At 44.3% G+C, this 20,880-nt stretch overlaps 1 long non-coding RNA gene across 1 annotated transcript in view; it reads right to left on the minus strand.

The window, feature by feature from the left end:
• The window catches only part of LOC142861020 (uncharacterized), a 230,320-nt gene extending 217,380 nt beyond the window's left edge, over positions 1 to 12,940 (minus strand). The window contains exons 1-2 of the long non-coding RNA XR_012913480.1: positions 12,625 to 12,940; positions 9,042 to 9,296 (exon numbers count right to left, since the gene is read on the minus strand). This is a non-coding gene — a long non-coding RNA (uncharacterized LOC142861020). The remainder of the gene's footprint in view (positions 1 to 9,041; positions 9,297 to 12,624) is intronic.
• Between the last annotated feature and the right edge of the window lie 7,940 nt (positions 12,941 to 20,880).

A 20,880-nucleotide genomic window follows, 5' to 3' on the forward strand; every position in this document is an offset into this window, starting at 1 on the left:
CAGCGACAGCTAATATGCGCTGAATCATTACAGCATGGCAGGCACAACAAGTACATTCCTTTTTAAATCTTCACATCAATTTCATAAGAAAAGTTTGCTTAGTACAACCATGTTACAGATGGGGACAAAAAGTCTCAGAGAAGTTGAGTAAGTGAATCAATATCACACAGCTAGGAAGTAGAGAAGCCAGGACTCCAAACACAAGTCTGTCTAACTCCAGAGCCACACTTTGAATGTGGGGTTGGTTTTATGCATTTGAGTAACAAGAGCCTAAAGCAAGACAAATGTATAAGAGATACTCAGTCAATATTTATTAATGTATATTGGCTGACAATAGCTTAATATGGGAAATGTTGTGGAAGGAATTTAAGACCTCACTTCAAAAGTCATCTCCACCACTTATTAGCTGAGTGATATAAGCAACTGTTTCAGTTCTCTGAACTTCATTTTCTTCAGAAAAATGGATGTTTTGATACCAAAGTCACATAGTTATCATCAGAATTGAATGAGATGATAAATGAAAAGGCTTTTATCCCAAAGCCTTGCATATTGTAGCTGCTCCATAGATTTTTAGCATCTACTTTCCACAGGTATTATCTAGGTCATTGTGTCTCCATTTTATAGGTGATTAATTGCACCATGTCAGGTATTAGTCCCTAATTCTTTTGTGTGTATTCTGTGTATCCATACAACCCCAACCCCACCCACCACACCTCCCTTCAGTTTTCCTTAGAGTCCTCAGCAAGTGCACAAGCCTGGAGAACATTCTTAGGCACAATTGGTCCATAGCAGATGACGGGGGAATTGTCACAGGGGAATAGTGTCATGGGGGAACTGTCTGATCTCAGCTACCTGCTGGTCTCATGTCCTCATTCCCGACCCAAGGTCAGTCCTTAAAGAGCCTATGTTTACAGCAAGTGTTGGTAGGCATGTGGAGAGATTGAACCCTCGTCCACTTCTAGTGGGAATGCAAAATGGTGCAGCTCTTTGGGAAACAATGTGGCAATTCCTCAAAATGTTAAACATAGTGTTATCCCATGCCCCAGAGATTCCACTCCTAGGTGTGTGTACCCAAAAGTATTGAAAACCTATGTTCACACAAAGACTTACACAGAAATGTTCATAGCCTCATTATTCACACTAGCCAAAAGGTGAAAACAACTCAAATACCTGTCAACTGATGACTGGATAAACCAAATGTGGTACATCCATACAATGGAATATTATGCAGCAAAAAAAAACAGACATGCTACAACATGGATGAACCTCAAAATTATTATGCTAAGTGAAAGAAGTCTATAACAAAATATGTATTGTAGGGTTCCATTTACATTAAGGGTCCAGAAAAGACAAGAGACAGAACCACACTAGTGACTGCTTAAGGATGGGGGTAAATAAGGAATGATTATACACGGGCATGAGGTTGTTTTAGGGTGGTGATACAAATATTCTAAAATTAGATTATGAGAGTAGACCCCAAATGCTGTAAATATACTAAAATTGAATTGTCTAAATATATATATGATTTTTTAAAAGCCTATGTCTAAGGCCGGGCGCGGTGGCTCACGCCTGTAATCCTAGCTCTCTGGGAGGCTGAGGCGGGCGGATTGCTCGAGGTCAGGAGTTCGAAACCAGCCTGAGCAAGAGCGAGACCCCGTCTCTACTATAAATACAAAGAAATTAATTGGCCAACTAATATATATAGAAAAAAATTAGCCGGGCATGGTGGCGCATGCCTGTAGTCCCAGCTACTTGGGAGGCTGAGGCAGTAGGATCGCTGAGCCCCGGAGATTGAGGTTGCTGTGAGCTAGGCTGACGCCACGGCACTCACTCTAGCCTGGGCAACAAAGTGAGACTCTGTCTCAAAAAAAAAAAAAAAAAGCCTATGTCTAACTTACCCAGGCTTGAACCCAGAGGAAACAGGACAAGAAGAGCTCAGAAATGAGGAGGAGGAGGGGGAGGATGGTGGTGAGATGATGCTGGTGGAGGTGACAACAATGATAATAATCACAACAGCGCCACTTTCTGAACGTGAACGCCAGCTCTGTGTCAGACACTGTCTGACCATCATTGTTAATTACCATGACACTCCTGGGAGGCAGATGTTGCCATTAGGAGGTGGGGTTAGCGAGGGTGGGGGTGGCTGCAGTCAGCACACGTGCTCTGCAGGCAGCTGCACCTGCACCCCTTCCTAGCCCTGGACCTCGGACAAGGTCCAAAGCCTCACCGGGCCTCAGTTTCTCCATCTGCAGAAGAGGTATAAAGACCATCCTGACCTTGAGATTGTGAGGACATGACCTAGAATCTCTCTGTGCTGCGCAGAGTTCCAAGTAGCCCGCAGAAAACAGATGCTAAGCGTTAGCTCCGGTTATTAGCTCAGGTCCCTGTTTTACAAAACGCGACACAGCAGCTCAGTGCGACCCAGCAAGGTCACACAGCTAATAAGGCATGGACTTGGCATTCAAACCCAGGCCTGACTCCAAACTCAGGGCCGTCGCCACTACCTGGGTATTAATCTGAACAATTAGGTCTGACATCTTCGCCTGCCCCTGCGCCACAGACAGCAGACAGCCTGCCCCGGCCCCCTCCTGAGAGCATTTGCAGTTCACAGGGAGGCAGCATCTCTACAGATTGTTAATGCCAGAATTGCCACATCAGTGCCCGGCGCCAGCCTCCAGCCAGCTCCCCACAGCCCTCCAAGGCCAGAAATCCACCGATAGAGATTCTGAACATCACAAGGGATGGCAGGGTGAGGGAGCAGCAGCGGGCCAGATCTCCCAGGCCATGTTGCCTTGAAACCACCTGCCGCTGGGGCCACTGGCACCACCTCCCAAGCCAGGAACTGCAATGAGAGCCCACAGGAGACAGATTTGGTCCTCCCCCTACTGCTGCTTGGTGGGGACAGGTGGAGGGGCAGAGACACCAGAACCATAGAGCTGGGAGAGATCATAGCATCCGCCCGTCATCTTATGGAGGAGGAATGTGAGACCTAAAAGAAGAAATGTTACTGAAGCCCTCACAGATGACAAGAAAAAGGGCATCTCAGTTCAGCCTGGCAGCCACTAACTTATTGAGCAACTACCACATGCCAGGCACTAAGGATACAACAGGTCTAGGACAAGGTCCCCTGCCTCCTCCAAGGAGCTCACAGTGTCCTGGGGGTACCAGAAAAGGAAAGAGACACATGTAACACTGTGTAATACCTGTAGTCCTAGAAAGAGGCTGAAAGAATACTATTTGATGGTAATGACCATTTGTTGAGTGCTGAAATAAGAAGCCCTTCCCACGCCAGGGGGTTCACATAGCCCTTACTCCCACCTCCACCCCAACAATCCCCCCCATACCCACACCAGGGCGGTGAGATTTCATCTTCACAGCAACCCTGTATCACTGTCCTAGGGCTGCTGTGCCAAATTCTTATGAATTTTATGGCTTAAAACAACACAAGTTTATCCTGGAGATCAGAAGTCTGAAAGCGGTCTCCCTGGGCTGATGTCGAGGTGTTGCCAGACCTGCACTCACTCCAGGGGCCGTTTCCTTACCTTTTCTAGCTTCTAGAGGCCGCCCACATTCCTTGGCTTGTGGCTCCCACCTGCACCCAAAGCCAGCAGCTCAGCACTTCCTCCCCAGCCCCTGCCACCATCCCTCTGTCTTCTCTTTCTGACCATCCTGCCTCCTTCTTATAAAGTGCCTGGTGACCACACTGAGCCCACCCAGACAGTCCCGGGAAACTGCCCCACCTCAAGATCCTGAACTTCATCACACCTGCTGTCACCATTGCCATGTAAGGTGGCACAGTCACAGCTTTCATGGATTCCAACATGGCCATCTCTGGCAGGCTGCAATTCGGCCCTCCACAAACCCTAACAAGGTAGGCACTCATGATCATTCCCATGTTAGAAATGAGGAAACTGAGGTTTAAGGAGGTGAAGTAACACGCAGAGGCACAAAAGGAGCAGGGCTGTGAACCCAGGCTTGCCTGATCCCTGAGAGTATGGTTGGGTTTCCACAGCACTACAAAACACAGCGGAGAAAGCAAGAGCAGGCCAGTGAAAAATGCTTCTGGGAAGAAGGGTCTCAAGACAAATCATGCAAGATAAATAGGGCGTCCCAGGGTTCAGCCGCAGGACACCTGGCAACCCTGTCCACCCCTGCTCCGCAGAGCGACATGCATACATGCAACATCGAGGAAAAAAACTGGACAGCCAATGTCCCCAAAGCACACCAGGCCAGTTTCCCCTGTGGGACCATGTCTTCAAGGCACAAACGGTAGCTTCGGTGGAGGCTGTGACAGTTTGGCGAGTGATCTCCATTCCCTAACTCATTTGCATGTTTGAGAGGTCTAAGAGCATCGGTCTCCTGTCTGAAAGAACGGGCATTGCTGATGCCTACCGATGTAAGTGCATTTACCACCCGCCCCTGCCCGCTTCATTTCTTCTCCCTGACCCAGGAGTTTTTGTTGTTGTTGTTGTATTTATTTATTTTAGGGAGGAAGGAAGTTGTTGTTTTTTAATAGAGCAGTTTTAGGTTCACAGCAAAACTGAGCCAAAGGCACCAAGGTTTCCCATGTACCTCCTGCCCCACATCGGCACAGGCTCCCCCATTGTCAGCACCCCCCACCAAAGTGGCTCGTGTGTCACAAGGGATGAGCCCAGGTTCACAGAGCGCGATCACCCAGAGCCGGGACTTGCATTCACAAACACGCTTCCCCTGTTAAGGAGTATCTCATTTCCGCAGCAGGCGAGGGAAATAAAGCGTCTAGACACAGCCCAGACAAGCCCGGCCTTGTCCAGCCTCGGCCATGACTTACAGTCTGAATGGCATCCCCCAGAGAACGTGCACGCAGACACTCCTGGGATCGTCCAGGCGGGGAAGGAGCAAAGATGTTTATTATAAAAATAGCATGTAACTTTTTCTTTAAAAACTTGGGGAAAAGAAGAAAATAAAAGTCACCTATTATTTCACAAGCAGAGAGGAAGCTCTATTAACATGCCAGGTACATTTCTTTCTGATGTTTTTTTCTATGGATAATATGACCATAATAGCATCTACTGAGCTTTTTCAGGGTACAGGGCCCTGCTCTAAGTGTTTTGTACACATTGTCTCAATCCTCCCACCGACCCTACAAGGCAGGGGCTGTTACCATCCCAGTTAACAGGTGAGAATATGGAGGCAGAGAGAGATGAAAATATACAAGGATAAATGGACATTAATACATATGAAAGCAAATGGAAGCCAGGATGGGGGTAAGAGTACAGACTTTAGAGGCAGACCACCGGGGCTTCTTTTATTTTCCTCTAACTTTATACATTCCGTACGTAGGTAATATTGACACAAGTTATAAAAATACATAAGTTTTAAACATTCAAAAGGTACAGAAGGCCACACTGTGAAAAGTCCCCCTTTCTCTCCTGAGCCCAAGTATCCAAGGGCAACCGCACTTTGCAATTTCTTTGTATCTTTCAAGAGATATTTTATGCGAGCAATTGTAGCTTTATACAGGTGTGTGGGTGTGTGTGTGTGTGCGCGCGTGCATGTGCGTGCATTCCTTTTTACACAAGTGACAGAGTAATCTATTCCTTGCTTTGTTGATTTAACAAAACATCTCATGGGTCATTACGTGTCAGTCATGGGTGGGTTCTGGCATATCCGATGCATAGCATTGAGACAATATGTAACTAGTTCCACCTCCAGCGGGTCTTTGTGAGAAGCAAATGAAATAATGCACTTACCCAGAGCCTTACACAGAATAAGCACTCACATGTAAGATATGATAACTAAAATTTTAATTATCCCGCATGGAGGGTTTTCCATTCTGTGTTCTTCGACTAAAATTATATCACTCAATTGGATATCATGTGCAAACATAAAAATAAACCTTGATTGTTACCTTGTACCATATACAAAAAAATTATATATCTGGTTGGTCGTGGTGGCTCATGCCTGTTATCCTAGCAATTTGGGAGACTGAGATGGGAGGATTGCTTGAGGCCAGGAGTTAAAGACTAGCCTGGGCAACATAGTGAGACCCTGCCTCTACAAAAACTAGAAAAATTAGCTGGGCATGGTGGCACACCTGTAGTCCCAGCTACTCAGGAGGTTGAGGTGGGAGGATTGCTTGAGCCCAGGAGTTTGAGGTTGCAGTGAGCTATGATGATGCCACTGTACTCAATTCTGGTTGACAAAGTGAAAGCTTGTCTAAAATTAAAACAAAAAACACTCTAATTGGATGCCAGACATAAATATAGGAACCAAAGCAATAGAACTAGAAGAAAAAATAGGAGAAAATCTTTGCAAATTTAAGTTACCAAAAATCTCTTAGATAGGCTACAAAAAGCACAATCCATAAAAGAAAAAAGTGGTGGCCCCCAGTGATCACTCATCCAGGTAGTCACCCCCTCTTTGTGAGCGTGGGTGAGCCCTGTGGTTTGCTTCTAACCAGTAAATACAACGAAGTTGATGGGATGTCATTTCTGTGATTACATTACATGAGCTTGTTGTTGCCATCTTGCCAGCAGTCTTTGTCTATTTGCCCTCTCGGCTTGCACACTTCATGTTGGACAGACCAGTGTTGCTAGAAACTAAGGCTGACCTCTGGCCAACACCAGCAAGAAACTTAGACCCTCTGCAAGCAGTCCTGGAGGAACTGAGCTCTGCCAACAGCCTGAGTGAGCCTGGAAGCAAATCCCTCCCCAGTCAAGCCTTCAAATGAGACCCCAGCCCCAGCCAACCACTTGATTGCAGAGGACCCAGCCAGGCTGTGGTCATGTTCCCGACCCACAGAAATGGTGAGATAATTAATGTGTGTTGTTTTAAGATGCTAAGTTTGTGGTTATTTGATACACAGCAACAGGTAACTAATACAGTCAGCATATGTCTGGAGAGAAGTTTGTTGCTATGAGTCAAGGACCTTAACAAATCAATACTCTTTGATTCTGCAATTCCACTTTGGGAATTTAGCCTAAGGGGAAAAAAAGAGGCAATTGAACCCAAAAGTACATACAAAGCTATCCATCACAGAATTCCTTAGTCAGAGAAATGTAGCTAACATTTAGTGAGGTTCCACTATGTGCCAAGAGTTCTGTATTCTTTGCTTCACTTAAGCCTCATGACAATCCCATTCTTATAAGATCATTCCCATTTTATACAATAGCAAATGAAGTCTCCAAGAGATGAAGCAACTCACCCAAGATCAATCAGGCAATGTTTATTAAATTCTTAGCACCATGTCTGGCACAAGGCAAATGGTCAATAAATCACATAGTCTTGGGAATTATTCAGCTTCAAGTTGCAGAAACTTGGCACAAAATATTTTAAGCCAAAAAGGCTCACAGAACTGAATGGCTCACAGAACTGGGTGTTCAGCAGTGCAGCTGGCTGCAAGCATGGCTGCATCCAGGAGCTAGAAGGATACCCTCTGAGCTCTGTCTTTACCAATCTATTAGCTCTGCTTGCTTCTATTTCTCAGGCTCTCACCACATGACAGACAATGGTCCCAGATTTATTTCCTACAGGCCTGGGAGAACAAGAGCATCCCTCTCCCAAAATCCATACTCTAATCCCAGAGAAGATTCTGACTGGCCCTGACTGGGTCATATGACCTTTTCTGAAATTACGTCACCAAGAAGTTGGGACTCCCTGATTGAACACTCTGGGTCTCATGACACTCTTCCAGGGGCATGACTGTCATGATTGACAGTCCCTCCCAAGACCACATGGTTGGAGCAGGGTGGTTCCCACAAGGAAGGATGCCGACAGAATCAGCATGGCCACAGCATGCAATGATTATTACCCTAGCATGGATGTTGAGGGGTGAAAGCTGCACATTGAGACTATGACCATCCAGCTCCAGAGGTCGTGTCATTTCCATTGCACACACCTCGTCTCCCACCTACCTGCTCTAACCTTTTCAAACTTTAGGGCAGCTCAGGAGATAAGAACTGAAGGCTGTTGTCAGCAGGCCTGGAAAACAATTCTTCCACCCGACAGCATGCAGCAAAAAGCAGCTCACAAGGGAGCCTCCCTCAGTGAACACAAGACAGTGGGATGCAAAGGTCAGAGCCAAGCTGAGCTGACATGCCCCTGTCCTCACACACGAGGGCTACAGTGCTGCCAACGTTGTCAGCGACACAGCAAGCCCGGGACAGGCTCCTGAGAAGGCTGAGGGGTCAGCAGCTCCTCCTTGGCCCCATCCAGAGAATGAAATGATTATAATATAGATGAATGTTTATCGAGTACTTCTCATGTGCCAGGCCCTGTTCTAAACACATTGACTCACACTGCACAGCCCCATCAGGCATGTACTATTATTATTCCCATTCTAGAGATGGGGAAACTGAGACACACAGGGAGGGGGAAGTAACTTGCCCAAAGGCACACATCTGAACTTGAGATTCAAAGTCAGACTGTCTTGCTCCAGAGGCTGTGATTTTTTTTTTATAGAGGAATAAAAGGGCAATGATTTCCTGAGTAACACTCCCAAAGCACAAACAACCAAAGCAAAATTGGACAAATTGAGATCACATCAAACTAAAAATCTTCTTCACAGCAAAGGAAACAATTAACAAAGGGAGGAGACAATGCACAGAATGGGAGAAAATATTTGCAAACTACTCATCTGACAAAGTATTAATAACTAGAATATATAAGGAGCTCCAACAACTTGATAGGAAAAAATTAAATAATCCAATTAAAAATGGGCAAAGACATTTCTCAAAAGAAGACATACATAGGGCCAACAGGTATATGAAAAAATGCTCAACATCATTAGTCATCAGAGAAATGCAAAATCAAAACTACAATGAGATATCATCTCACCCAGTTAAAATGGTTTTTATCAAAAAGACAGGCAGTAACAAATGCTGGAGAAGATGTGGAGAAAAGGGAACCCTCATACACTGTAAATTAGTGCAACCACTATGGAGAACAGTATGAAGGTTCCTCAAAAAGCTAAAAATAGAACTACAGTGTAACCCAGAAATCCCACTTCTGATATATATCCAAAGGAGGGGAAATCAGTGTATTGAAAAGACATGACCTACCTTTGTCGTTGGTCTCCAAGCCTCTCGGGTTTAGACCCTGCTGACGCCTTCCTCCTTCTAGTTCTGCTCCACAACCGCTTCCTGTGGAGTCTTCTGTGGAGGTTCAGGCGCCCTTCCTTCTGACGCTAATCCAATCTATGTTCGTCTGTCTGTTTATTTCTTTCACTTTCCTTTAAAATCTTTCCTTCTTGCAGAGACTCTCTGGCTGGAGGTGTTTCATGTCCACCATCTTGCCTCTCCTCCCATTGCTGAAATCTATAAGTCGTATAAGGAAGAAATAATAAGTCTTATATAATTGTTTTAGAAAATAAAGGCGGAGATAACACATCCCAACTTGTTTTATGAGGATGGCATAACCCTGGTTCTAAAATGTAGCAGAGACATTACAAGGAAAATTATTATCTAACTTAACCACATGTCAAATGAAGAGACTACAGTTTCACATATGTTTGTATTTGATGTTTTAAGGACTTGGATGTTATAAATTACTCTCTTATATGAAAAAAAGATATCTGCACTCCCACGTTTATTACAGCATTATTTACAACAGCTAAGATTTGGAATCAACCTAAGTGTCCATCAACAGATGAATGGGTAAAGAAATTGTGGTACATGTATACAATGAAATATTATATAGCCACAAAGAAGAATGAAATCCTGCCATTAGCAACAACATAGATGGAACTGGAGAACATTATGTTAAGTGAAATAAGCCAAGCACAGAAAGACAAATCTCACATGTTCTCATTCACATGTGGATGCTAAATATTAAAAACAATTGATCTCATGGAGACAGAGAGTAGAATGATGGTTACCAGAGGCTGGGAAGGGTAGTGGAAAAGGGGGGATAAAGCAGGGATGATTAATGGGTTCAAAAATATACTTAGATAGTTTGATATAATGAACAATATTTGATAGCACAACCAAGTTACTATACTCAACAATAAGTTAGAGTATACTTTAAAATAACTAAAAGAGTGGAATTGGAATGTTCCTAACACAAAGAAATGATAACTACCTGGGGTGATGGATACCCCAATTACCCTGATTTGATTAATTCACATTGTATCCCTGTATCAAAACATCTCAAGTATCCCATAAAGACATACAACTATTATGTGCCCATAATAATTAAAAATAAATAAAATTTCAAAAAATATATAAATAAGCACTTGTTGAATGAATAAATAAATTTCTAAGCACAAAATCTCTTTCAAATATAAAAAGCAGGCTGGGCGCGGTGGCTCACACCTGTAATCCTAGCACTCTGGGAGGCTGAAGCGGGAGGATTGCTTGAGCTCAGGAGTTTGAGACCAGCCTGAGCAACAGCGAGACTCCGTCTCTACTATAAATAGAAAGAAATTAGCCAAACAACTAAAAATAGAAAAAAAATTAGCAGGTACAGTGGTGTGTGTCTGTAGTCTCAGCTACCCAGGAGCCAGAGGCAGGAGGATCACTTGAGCCCAGAAGTTTGAGGTTGCTGTGAGCTAGGCTGATGCTATGGCACTCTAGCACAGGCAAGAGAGTGAGACTCTATGTCAAAAAATAAATAAATAAAACATAGAAAACAAACACAAGCAAGAAGACAAAGGACTTCATGTTTCAAGAAAAAAAATGCGTGACAGCGTATTCATCTACTGGAGTATTGATATAAGTAAACCACATATTGGCATGACTAGGCAGGCCCCTGTGAACATTTGAATTTGGGTCTCCCAGTCTACAGTGACATAGCAATGAACTCCAGAGAATGGTGGAGGTCTATATAAAAGACATGTATCTTATGTATACAAGGGGTCAGTCAGCTTTTTCTTAAAGGGCCAGATAGTGAATATTTGAGGCTTTTCAGGTCATAGCATCTCTGTCCCAACTATTCAACTCAGCCACTATAGTACAAAGGCAGCCATAACCAATTGTAAGTGAATGGACCTGGCTGTGTTCCAATAAAACTTTATTAACAAAAGCAGGCAGCAGGGCTAGATTTGGCCCGTGGCCCACAGTTTGCCAACCCTTGTTCTATTTGCACCCTTCAGGGACAGTTGTTTAAGGATAGCAGGAGAAGAAAGAAAAATGTGTTCATTGATCAGATATAATATGCAGCTACCAAGCTGGGCTGTTTCATTTAATTCTAAAACAACTAGGTAACTATTATCCTCATTTCACAGATGAAGAAAATGGAGGCTCCAAGACACTAATGCTGTGCCCAGAGTCATGTAGCTGGTTAGGGAAAATGTCAGAACTTGAATCCAAGACTCCAAAGCTCAGGCCTTTGTGCCCACAGCATGCTGCCTCCCCTGCTATCCCATTCCAGGTCCCTCAACTCCCAGGTGTCCCTGGCATTCCAGCCTCCCCCATCCAGCTCCCACACTCTCCCTACCCAGGGCCCACACGGGCTCTCTAGCTCTCTCCTTCTCCGCAGAGCTCAGCAACGCTGCTCTGTCTGCAACACATTTTCCCAGCTGAGAAAGAAAAAATCGAAAATTTTGTCTTTGTACAAGCTGTACTTTTTGCCTGTAGCTAAAATTCCCCTCCCATACACAGAACAGGAATAATATCCAAAGTCATACAAAAATGAAGCTGGAAACTTGGCCCTCCTGTCAATATTTATTGGGCTTGCACCATGGGCCAGCCGCTGCCTGGGGACTAGATAGAGGAGGAGGAAGAGAGCAGAGCCTCCTTGAGGAGCTGATAGAAGAAGGAGCACAGAGTTCCCTTAGTGCAGCCTGGCAGGGAAGGGGGAGACTCTCAAAAGGATGGAGAGCTTGGAGGATGTGCAGACATTAATCCATGGGCGAGTCAGGAGGAAACACATTCCAGGTGCACAGACCCGGAGGGAGAGCATGGTCTTTGCAAAACAACCGACAGCCCGGCATGGCCGTCACACCAGCAGCAGGAAGAGACTGTGTGGTGGGTATCTGAGGACTGGGAGACTGGAGTTGCCCAGCATCCCTTCCCCCTTCTTCAGGCAATGGTACCCCAGTTTTCCTTAGGGGAGTCATTCCTTCCCTTGACTTTTGACTTCTGGCCTCCAGAGCTGTGAGAGAATACATTTCTGTTGTTTTAAGCCACCCCACTTTAGTAATTTCTTACAACAGGCCTAGGAAACTACCACACTTGCCTCAAGGCGGGTCAAATGCTAATCTGTGCCCCAGAGCTCCCCACAGGGTCAGGCGAAGGCTGTGATCTCACCTGAGCATCCCCTCTAGCCTGGCTCCTTCCCTAACCTGCTAATCTACTGCCTCGGTGAAATCATTTGCACTCTACTCCTATGTTGGGGTCTGCTCTTGGGAGAACCTGACAAGACAGGTAATTAGGGCAGGGTCAAGGTTTGCACCAAGGCTCTCTGACTCCAGAAAGTTATTAGTAAGAAACTCGTGTCCCTTTTCACAGACCCACCTGAGCCAGCCCCTAGGAGCTAAGTGACCACAGGCAAGTGACTTCACATCTCTGAGCCTCAGTTTCCTGATCTGTAAAATGGGGCCAGTCATCTTGCTTCCTCCCCCTTAGGGTAGCTGGGAGACTTAAAGATGATGTACGTAAGGATGCAGCAGGTGCCCAAGCCTGGGGCACTATGTTCTGCACTTACCAGTGAGTCTGAGCTGGGTGTGAGCACTCAAGTGACTCAATCTCACCCTCGGGCAGTGCTCTGGAAAACAACTCTGGAGGATGTGGACCCTCTGAGAGCCCTTGGCTGCCCTGCACTGATTAGATTTGGCTTGCAAAATGTTCCCAGGATGAAAGGAGCTGCTGGTGAGCCACATAATCAAAGCACATTTGTTAGATCTGAAGGCTCATGGTATATCATCAGCTGAAAAAGAGGAAAAATGTGAGTTGAAGGGAGGGAAAAAGATCATAAAGGCTGGGAACAGAATGAACAGAATGAAAAGAGCAGAGTGTGTTCTGACACTCCGACAACAGCCCCCTCCCCTCATTTTCAGGCGGGGGTGCTGACAGGGGAGGAATTCCAGGTGCAAAGGCATTGACTAAGTCGGTCCCATTTCACCCAGAGGAAGCTCACACTTAGAGAGGTCGCCCAAGGTCTCACAAGTGGGGTCAAATCCAGGTCTGCTCAAGTGCAGAACCCCAACTTTCAACCCCGGTCTCCTTTAAGCTGCCGAGCTCTCTCCTGACCCTGACTCGGTCCTTTCCTCCATCCTCCCCGTATTCCCCATCCACCAAGTCCACGTTTCAATCCGCAGCATGTTCTCGGAGGTCCTTACTCAATGCAGCTATGACACCCAGAGGATTCTCAGAAACAAACAGGAAAGCACCTCTGTGAGAGGAACTGCAGTCATCCATCACACCATGATCTTGGACCCATAGTCACCCATCACGTCACCATGGTACTAGACGTCAAGACCATAACTGCACACCTGCACAGGAGACCTCAAGATGCCACCGAGAATAAATGCCACTCAGCACAAAAAGTTCTCTGGAGCCAGTTTTGACATTCTTTGTAAAGAAAAAGAAATCTGGTGAGAAATCAGTAATTTCCACCCTGATGGAGCTGGACAGAGTTTAAAACTTTACCTGCTCTATGTTTACTGCAGAGCTCAAAGGGAGGTTACTGGGACAAATTAACTGTCATATTTGCTCCACGTGGGGTCAACATAGCCTAATAGAGTGGAAAGAGCAGGCTGAAATAACTGAAACGGAATCAACCTAATGTCCATCACAGTAGTTTAAATAAATAAATCATATTATGTTCATTCTTTGAAATATCCTACTGCTATGAAAATGACCAACTGGACTGGACACAGCATAAATTAACCTTATAATATTGAGCACAAAATAATCAAACACGAAGAATCAACACAGTATGATTCTATTTAAAGTTCAAAGCCAGCAAAACTATATTAAGGGGGTGCATACTTAAGCAGTAAAACTATATAAACAACCAAATGACTGAGCACCTAACCCGGTACCACAGAATAAAGGATGGTGGTTATTCAAAGGGAGAGAAGTGGGAATAAACAGGGTTTTCTGGGGTTCTGGCAATATCTATATCTTGAACTTTCTGTCAGTTACATGGGTGTTTTCTCTATAACTATTTGTTACATTTTATATATCATATATGTGGCACGGATGTGTTATATGAGTGCTATATTCCACAACAAAAATAAGAATGTCATTAGGGAATTGCAAACTAAAACAACAGTGGGATACCACTACATACCTATCAGAATGGCCAAAATCCAGACCACTGACAACACTGAATGCTGGCAGCAGGAATGCTTGTCTATTGATGGTGGGGATGCAGAATGATACAAGCCACTTTGGGAGACAGGTTGACAGTTTCCTACAAAATTGAACATACTCTTAGCATATGATTCAGCAATTATGCTCCTTGATATTTACCCAAATGAAGTGAAAATTGATGTTCACACAAAAACCTGTCCACAGATGTTTATAGCAGCTTTATTCATAATTGCCAAAACTTGGAAGCAATCAAAATGCCCCTCAGTAGGTGAATGGATGAAAACTGAAGTACATCCAGACAATGGAAAATTACTCAGCACTAAAAATGAAATGAGCTTTCCAGCCATGAAAAGATATGGAAGAACTTCAAATGCACTTCACAAAGTGAAAGAAGCCAACCTGAAAAGACTACATACAGTACAATTCCAACTATATGGCAGCCTGGAAAAGGCAAAAAAGTATGGAGACAAGAGAAAGATCAGGGGTTGCCTGATCAGGGGTTGGGGATGGGAGGAATGAACTGGCAGAGCACAGGGGATTTTTAGGACATTGAAAATACTCTGTATGACACTGTAATGTTGAACACATGTCATTATACATTGGTCCAAACCCACAGAATGTAAACACCAAGAGCGAGCCCTACTACACATTATGGACTTTGTGAAAGGCGACCTCACTGATAACCTCTCTGACAGGGGAAAATAAACTATTAAACAGAAAGTAAGAGAAATAAACTCTCAGCACACAACTGTCCCTATAAGAAAAACTCACAGCACAACTGCTCCTTGTCTTGTTTGATTACACAGCTGGGCCTCAACTTGTCTTCAAGTCTAACTTGTCTCGAAGAGTTTGTTTCACAGCCTTGAAGAGCACTAAGCAGTCAGGGGTGCGAACTCTCTGCCTCAGTTCCTGCAAAACGGATTTCAAGGACTCTGATAAAAAGTCAGCCTCACTGAAAAAAGGGGGGGAAATGGAAAAAAAAAAACAAAAACAAAGCAACTCCACAGCCACTACTGTTATCAGTCTGCAGCAAGGAAAAAAAAACCAACAAAAAACATTTTTACCCTTTAAATACATCAAGCTGCTTTTCCTCAGCTGCCAGCACTACCTCTACCTTTTTTCAATGCTATGCCACATCTATTATTTTCTAATTTTCTCTCTTTTTCTTTTCTCTTTCTTGGGAAAGTAAATATACTTTTTGCATCTTTATATCCTAATCTTTGTGTGAGAAGTCTTTCTCATCCCAGGTACAAATTCATACCCTAACACTTTGGGTGACATGATAGATAATGATGTGTCAATGTCAGTGTGTAACCATGTACCACACTGGTGGGGGACAATTCTAGAAGGGGACTTGGGGGAAGGAGCCAGAGGATATATGGGAAATCTCTGTATTTTCCACCCAATTTTGCTGGGGACCTAAAACATCTGTAAAAGTAAAGTTTATTAATTTTTTTAAAAAAATGTTTTAAGAAATAAAGGGAAGAGAAGGGAAAAAATAGAAGGATCTTGGGCATAGAGCTTAACCTCTCTACTCCTCATGTATAAAACAGGAACAACAATGCTTCACTCATAGGGTCGTCATGAGGGTGAAAAGCAACACAATACACAAGATGCCCAGTGGATCTTACATTCGTCTGGGCACTACTGACTAGGACGCAGGATTGTGATCCAGAGTCACTGCCCCCTTTACCAGTTAGAACAGATCAACCTGTGCCCATCACATGTAGTTTAAATAAAATAGAAACAAGGCCAGGCACAGTGGCTCACACCTATAATCCCAGCACTTTGGGAGGCTGGGGCAGGAGGATTCCTTGAGGCCCGGAGTTTGAGACCAGCCTGGGAGACATAGCAAGATCCTCTCTCTACAAAAAAAATTTTTTTAATTAGCTGGGCATGGTGGCATGAGGCTGTAGACCCAGGTACTCATGAGGCTGAGGCAGGAGGATTGCTTGAGCCCAGGAGTTTAAGGTTGTAGTGAACTATGATGACACCATTGCACTCTAGCATGGACAGCAGAGTAAGACACTGTCTCAAAAAGAAAATCAGACTTTGATTACAAAACACAGTCTGTGCATACAATGGAATGTTATTCAGCCATAAAAAGGAACGAAGCACCGATTCTTGCTACAACAATGGGTGAACCTTGAAAACATGATGCTAAGTGAAAGAAGCCAGATTCAAAAGGCTACATGTTGTATGCATTTATTTATAAGAAATATCCAAAATGGGCAGATCCACAGAGACAAAAAGCAGACAGTGGTTGCCAGGAGTGACTTTTAGGGGGCTGATGAAAATGTCCTGGAATTAGCTAGCGGTGATGGTTGCACAAGCTTGTGAATATACTAAAAACCGCCAATTTGTACACTTTAAAATGGTGAATGTTATGACATGTGACTTATATCTCAATTTGATACTTTGGGAGTTTGTGAAAATCCTGTTCTCCCCCTAAAAAGCCTTTCTCCCAGAGGTTTTAATATCCATTGATGACTCTCACCTAGATCACTCATTCTTAGGGTAACTTTCTATTTCCAGTCACCCTTCCTCTATGCATATTTGTTGAAGCTTTCCATATATTCCCTCCCTCTCAAAAAATTATTTTAATATCAGTACAGCTTCATGCATTTTTTTATTGAAGTAAAACTCATATAGCATATACATCACCATTTTAAAATGTACATTTCTGTGGCATTTGGTATATTCACAATGCTGTGCAACCATCACCTCTATTTCCAAGCCATTTTTGTCACCCCAAAAGAAGATTCCATACCCACTAAGCAGTCACTGCCCACTCTGCCCCCTCAGTCCCTGGTAACCACTACTCTGCTTGTTGCCTCTATGGGTTTGCCTTTCCTAGACATTTCATATAAATGGAATCACACAATATGTGACATTTTGTGTCTGACATTTCACTTAGCATAATGTTTTCAGGGCTTATCTTTCTTTGGCTGAATAATATAACATTATATGGATGTACCCCATTTTGTTTTTCCATTACTCAGTTAACAGATATCTGGGTTTTTTTTTCATTTTTTGGCTATTATTATGTTATTAAGAACATTCACATGTAAGCATTTGTTTAAACACCTGTTTATAGGAATTGTTGTCATTCAATGTGTCACACTTTAGTCTTGTCACTCTTCATTTCTATACTCAAATTATCCCACATTCGACCAGTGAAAACTCCTTTGCACTTTTATTTTAAAATAAAAATTTTAACTATATAAGTAATATATGACACAGCTTTTTAAAACTTAACACAAATTCCTCCTGGACCTGCCCTTACATAAGCCCCCTCACAAGAAGAAACTACTGTTTCAATTTGAGCTTATCTTTGCAGACTTTTTTTTTGTGCATTTTATAGAATATGCATCTAGCCTCAGAAAACATATTTTATGAGGTTTTTTTTTCTTTTACATAACTGATCTTATACAGTATGGATGGCACTGTAACTTGCTTTTTTTCCATCTAACAAGATGACTTAGTGAAGCGGGTGAAATTGGTGGGTTCTTAAAAATACAACGGATCTGGTTAGATTACCTAAAGAAGGGGAGGGGAGTCACTGCCTGCAACTTTCCATGGGTGTATGTCACTCATCCTCACAACAACACTTCAAGAAAGGTAGTGTCAGTATTTGAGAAATTTTAGAAAATTAAGTTTCTAAGAAGTGATTGCCCGAGTACCTAACATGTGAAAAGCTCTCCAAAATTAGGTACTGAATGAATGAAAGTGATTAATCATCAGTGGCCAAGCTGGGGATTTGAATCCCACTCTGTGCACCTGAAGGTCAATCTCGTGCATCTGTGCACAGAACCAGGAACCAGAGGCAACTGCTATATATTGAAAGCAGCTGCTATTACGAGCTGATGGGAGGCAGGGGGCAGAATTATAATCACCCACTCTCAGCAGTCCTGGGGGACAAGCTCTCTCTCCAGGAGGACAAAATCTTCGAGGGCTGACTGGGAAAACACATCAAGTGCTTGATAAACGCACGACCTTTGCAGAAAGGGCTGTGTTGAATAACCAAGCTAATAATAATCGCCTGATAGCAATTTCCTGCAAGCTGGTTTCTTACCACACATCTGGCAGTTCCTCCGCTGTCCCCAGGCTGCATACATGATTTGTCATTAGTCCAGGCGGCAGGAGTGATGGACACTCTAGCACGGGTGAGCTCTAGCCTTAACCCTTGCCTCGCCAAGCCTGGAGGAGACCCTCACAGGAAAAGCCCGTCCTAGGACGCTAGAGAGGGCTTGTCCTCTGAGGCTCCACCCAACAGACTCCCTGGGATGTATTGGAGATCTGAGGCTGCAGCTCACTAGCTGGGTGGCGTTGAGCGAGGCGTTTCACCTCTGTGAGCCTTGAGGTGAGTGCAAGGATGAAGGAAGAACATAACGTGAAGGGGCCAGCAGGGTGCATTGTGCATAACTGGAGCTCAGGAACAGAGGGCTCTCCCCACCCCCCTAGCGACTACCTCATCATGGCCCTGAAAAGAAAGGCTGGCTGTCTCCTTATCTGACGATAGGGAGAAAACAACCCTGAAATTGTGGCCTAAACAATAACCCTTTTCTTATGTCCATGAATTCTGTGGGTCAGTCTCTAAGGCCATCTGGGATGCTATAACAGAATACCATATATTGGGTGACTTATAAACAACAGACATTTATTTCTCACACTTCTAGAAGATGGGAAGTCCAAGATCAAGGTGCCAGTGGATTCCATGTCAGGCAGGGGTCTGCTTCCTGGTTCATAGATGGCTGTCTTTTTGCTGTGTCTTCATATGACAGAAAGGGCAAGGTAGCCCTCTGGGGTCTTTTTTATAAGGACACTAATCCCATTCACAAGGGCTCCAGGTGACATTATCAGCTCTTACTATAGTTTGGATACTTGACCCTCCAAACCTCATGTTGACATTTGATCCCCAATGTTAGAGGTGGAACCTAACAGGAAGTGTTTGGGTCATGGGGGCAGGCCCTCATGAATGGCTTGGTGCCCTCCTCACCTTAGTGAAAGGGTGCTTTGCTCTATTAGTTCCCTTGAGAGTCCCCCCAACAGCTGGTTGTTAAAAAGAGCCTGGCACCTCCTCCTCCCTCTCTTCCTTCCTCTTTTGCCATGTGATCTGCCGCCATGAGTGGAAGCTTCCTGACATCCTTGCCAGAAGCAGATGTTGGTACCATGCTTCTCATACAGCCTGCAGAACCATGAGCCAAATAAACCTCTTTTCTCTCCAAATTACCCCACCTCAGGTATTCTGTTGTAGCAACACCAACAGACTAATACACCTCCCAAAGGCCCAACCTCCAAATACCATCACAGTGGGGATTAGGTTTCAATCTATGAATTGGGGGGGACACACACATTCAGTCAGTAGCGGTCCAGACAGAGCATGGCAGGCTGGCTTGTCTCTGCTCCACATTGTCTGGAGCCTCAGCTAGGAGGGCTCAGACAGACGGGGCAACTCACACAGCTGTGGGCTGAAGAGCTGTGTCTGGAGCATCTAATCCAAGTTGGTTTCTACTGTGGGTCAAACTGTGTCCCTCATATTCAAGTACTAACCCTGTATCTGTGAATGTGACCTTATTTGGAAACAGGGTATTTGCAAGTGTAATTGGTTAAGGATCTTGAGATGAAATCATCCTAGAGTTTAGGGTGGTCCCTAAATCCAGTGACTGTTGGCCATAAGAAGAGGAGACACACAGAAGGAAGGCCACAGAAAGACAAAGGCAAAGGGAGTTAGGCTGTCCCAAGCCAAGGAATGCCTGGAGCTGCCAGACAGAAGCTGAAGGAAGCAAAGAAAGATTCTCTTCTAGAGTTTTCAGAGGGAGTACAGCTTTGCTGACACCTCAATTTTGGACTTCCCATCTCCAAAACTGTGACAGAATATATTTCTCCTTTTTTAAGCCACCAAATTTATGATAATCTGCTTAGGAAACTAATATACCTACCAATGCACCCACCATTGAAAGGGAGTGGGGTCTTCATGGCCATGGGAAGGAGACCACGGCATGCCAGTGGGCTGTGCCAGGGGCTTTACTGATAGATGTCATGTGTGAAGATCTCATGGGCCTCTTGGACCCTTGGGCAATCCTCCTTGTTTGAGTGCTGGGGACTGTGCTGTGGCTGTTTCTAAGGGAGGGACATTTGCAAGTGACTCTTAAGTAAAAGCCCCAAGAAACAATAATATTTGTAAAGCAGCAGTAGCCAACAGATCTTTCTGGGATGATGGAACTGTTCTATACCTGGAGCTGTCCAATATAGCAGCCACCAGCCATATGTGGCTATTAAGCCCTTACAATGTGACTTATTCAATGACAGAGGAATTGAATATTTCATTTCATTACATTTCAACTCATTTAATTTTTTTAAAATTACTTTTTAGAGACAGAGTCTTGCTCTGTCACCCAGGCTGGTGTGCAGTGGTGCAATCATAGCTCACTGCAGCCTCAGACTCCTTGGCTCAAGGGATACTCCCACCTCAGCCACAAGAGTAGCGAGGACTACAAGTGCATGCCACCAAGTGCAGCTAATTTACATTTTTTGTACAGACGGTGGTCTCACTACATTGCCCAAGCTGGTCTTGAACCTCTGGCCTCAAACAATCCTCCTATCTCAGCTTCCCATTACAACTGGGATTGCAGGTGGGAGC

This window comes from Microcebus murinus, chromosome 19 (genome assembly GCF_040939455.1).
Source record: "Microcebus murinus isolate Inina chromosome 19, M.murinus_Inina_mat1.0, whole genome shotgun sequence".
In the NCBI taxonomy this organism is placed as follows: domain Eukaryota; kingdom Metazoa; phylum Chordata; class Mammalia; order Primates; family Cheirogaleidae; genus Microcebus; species Microcebus murinus.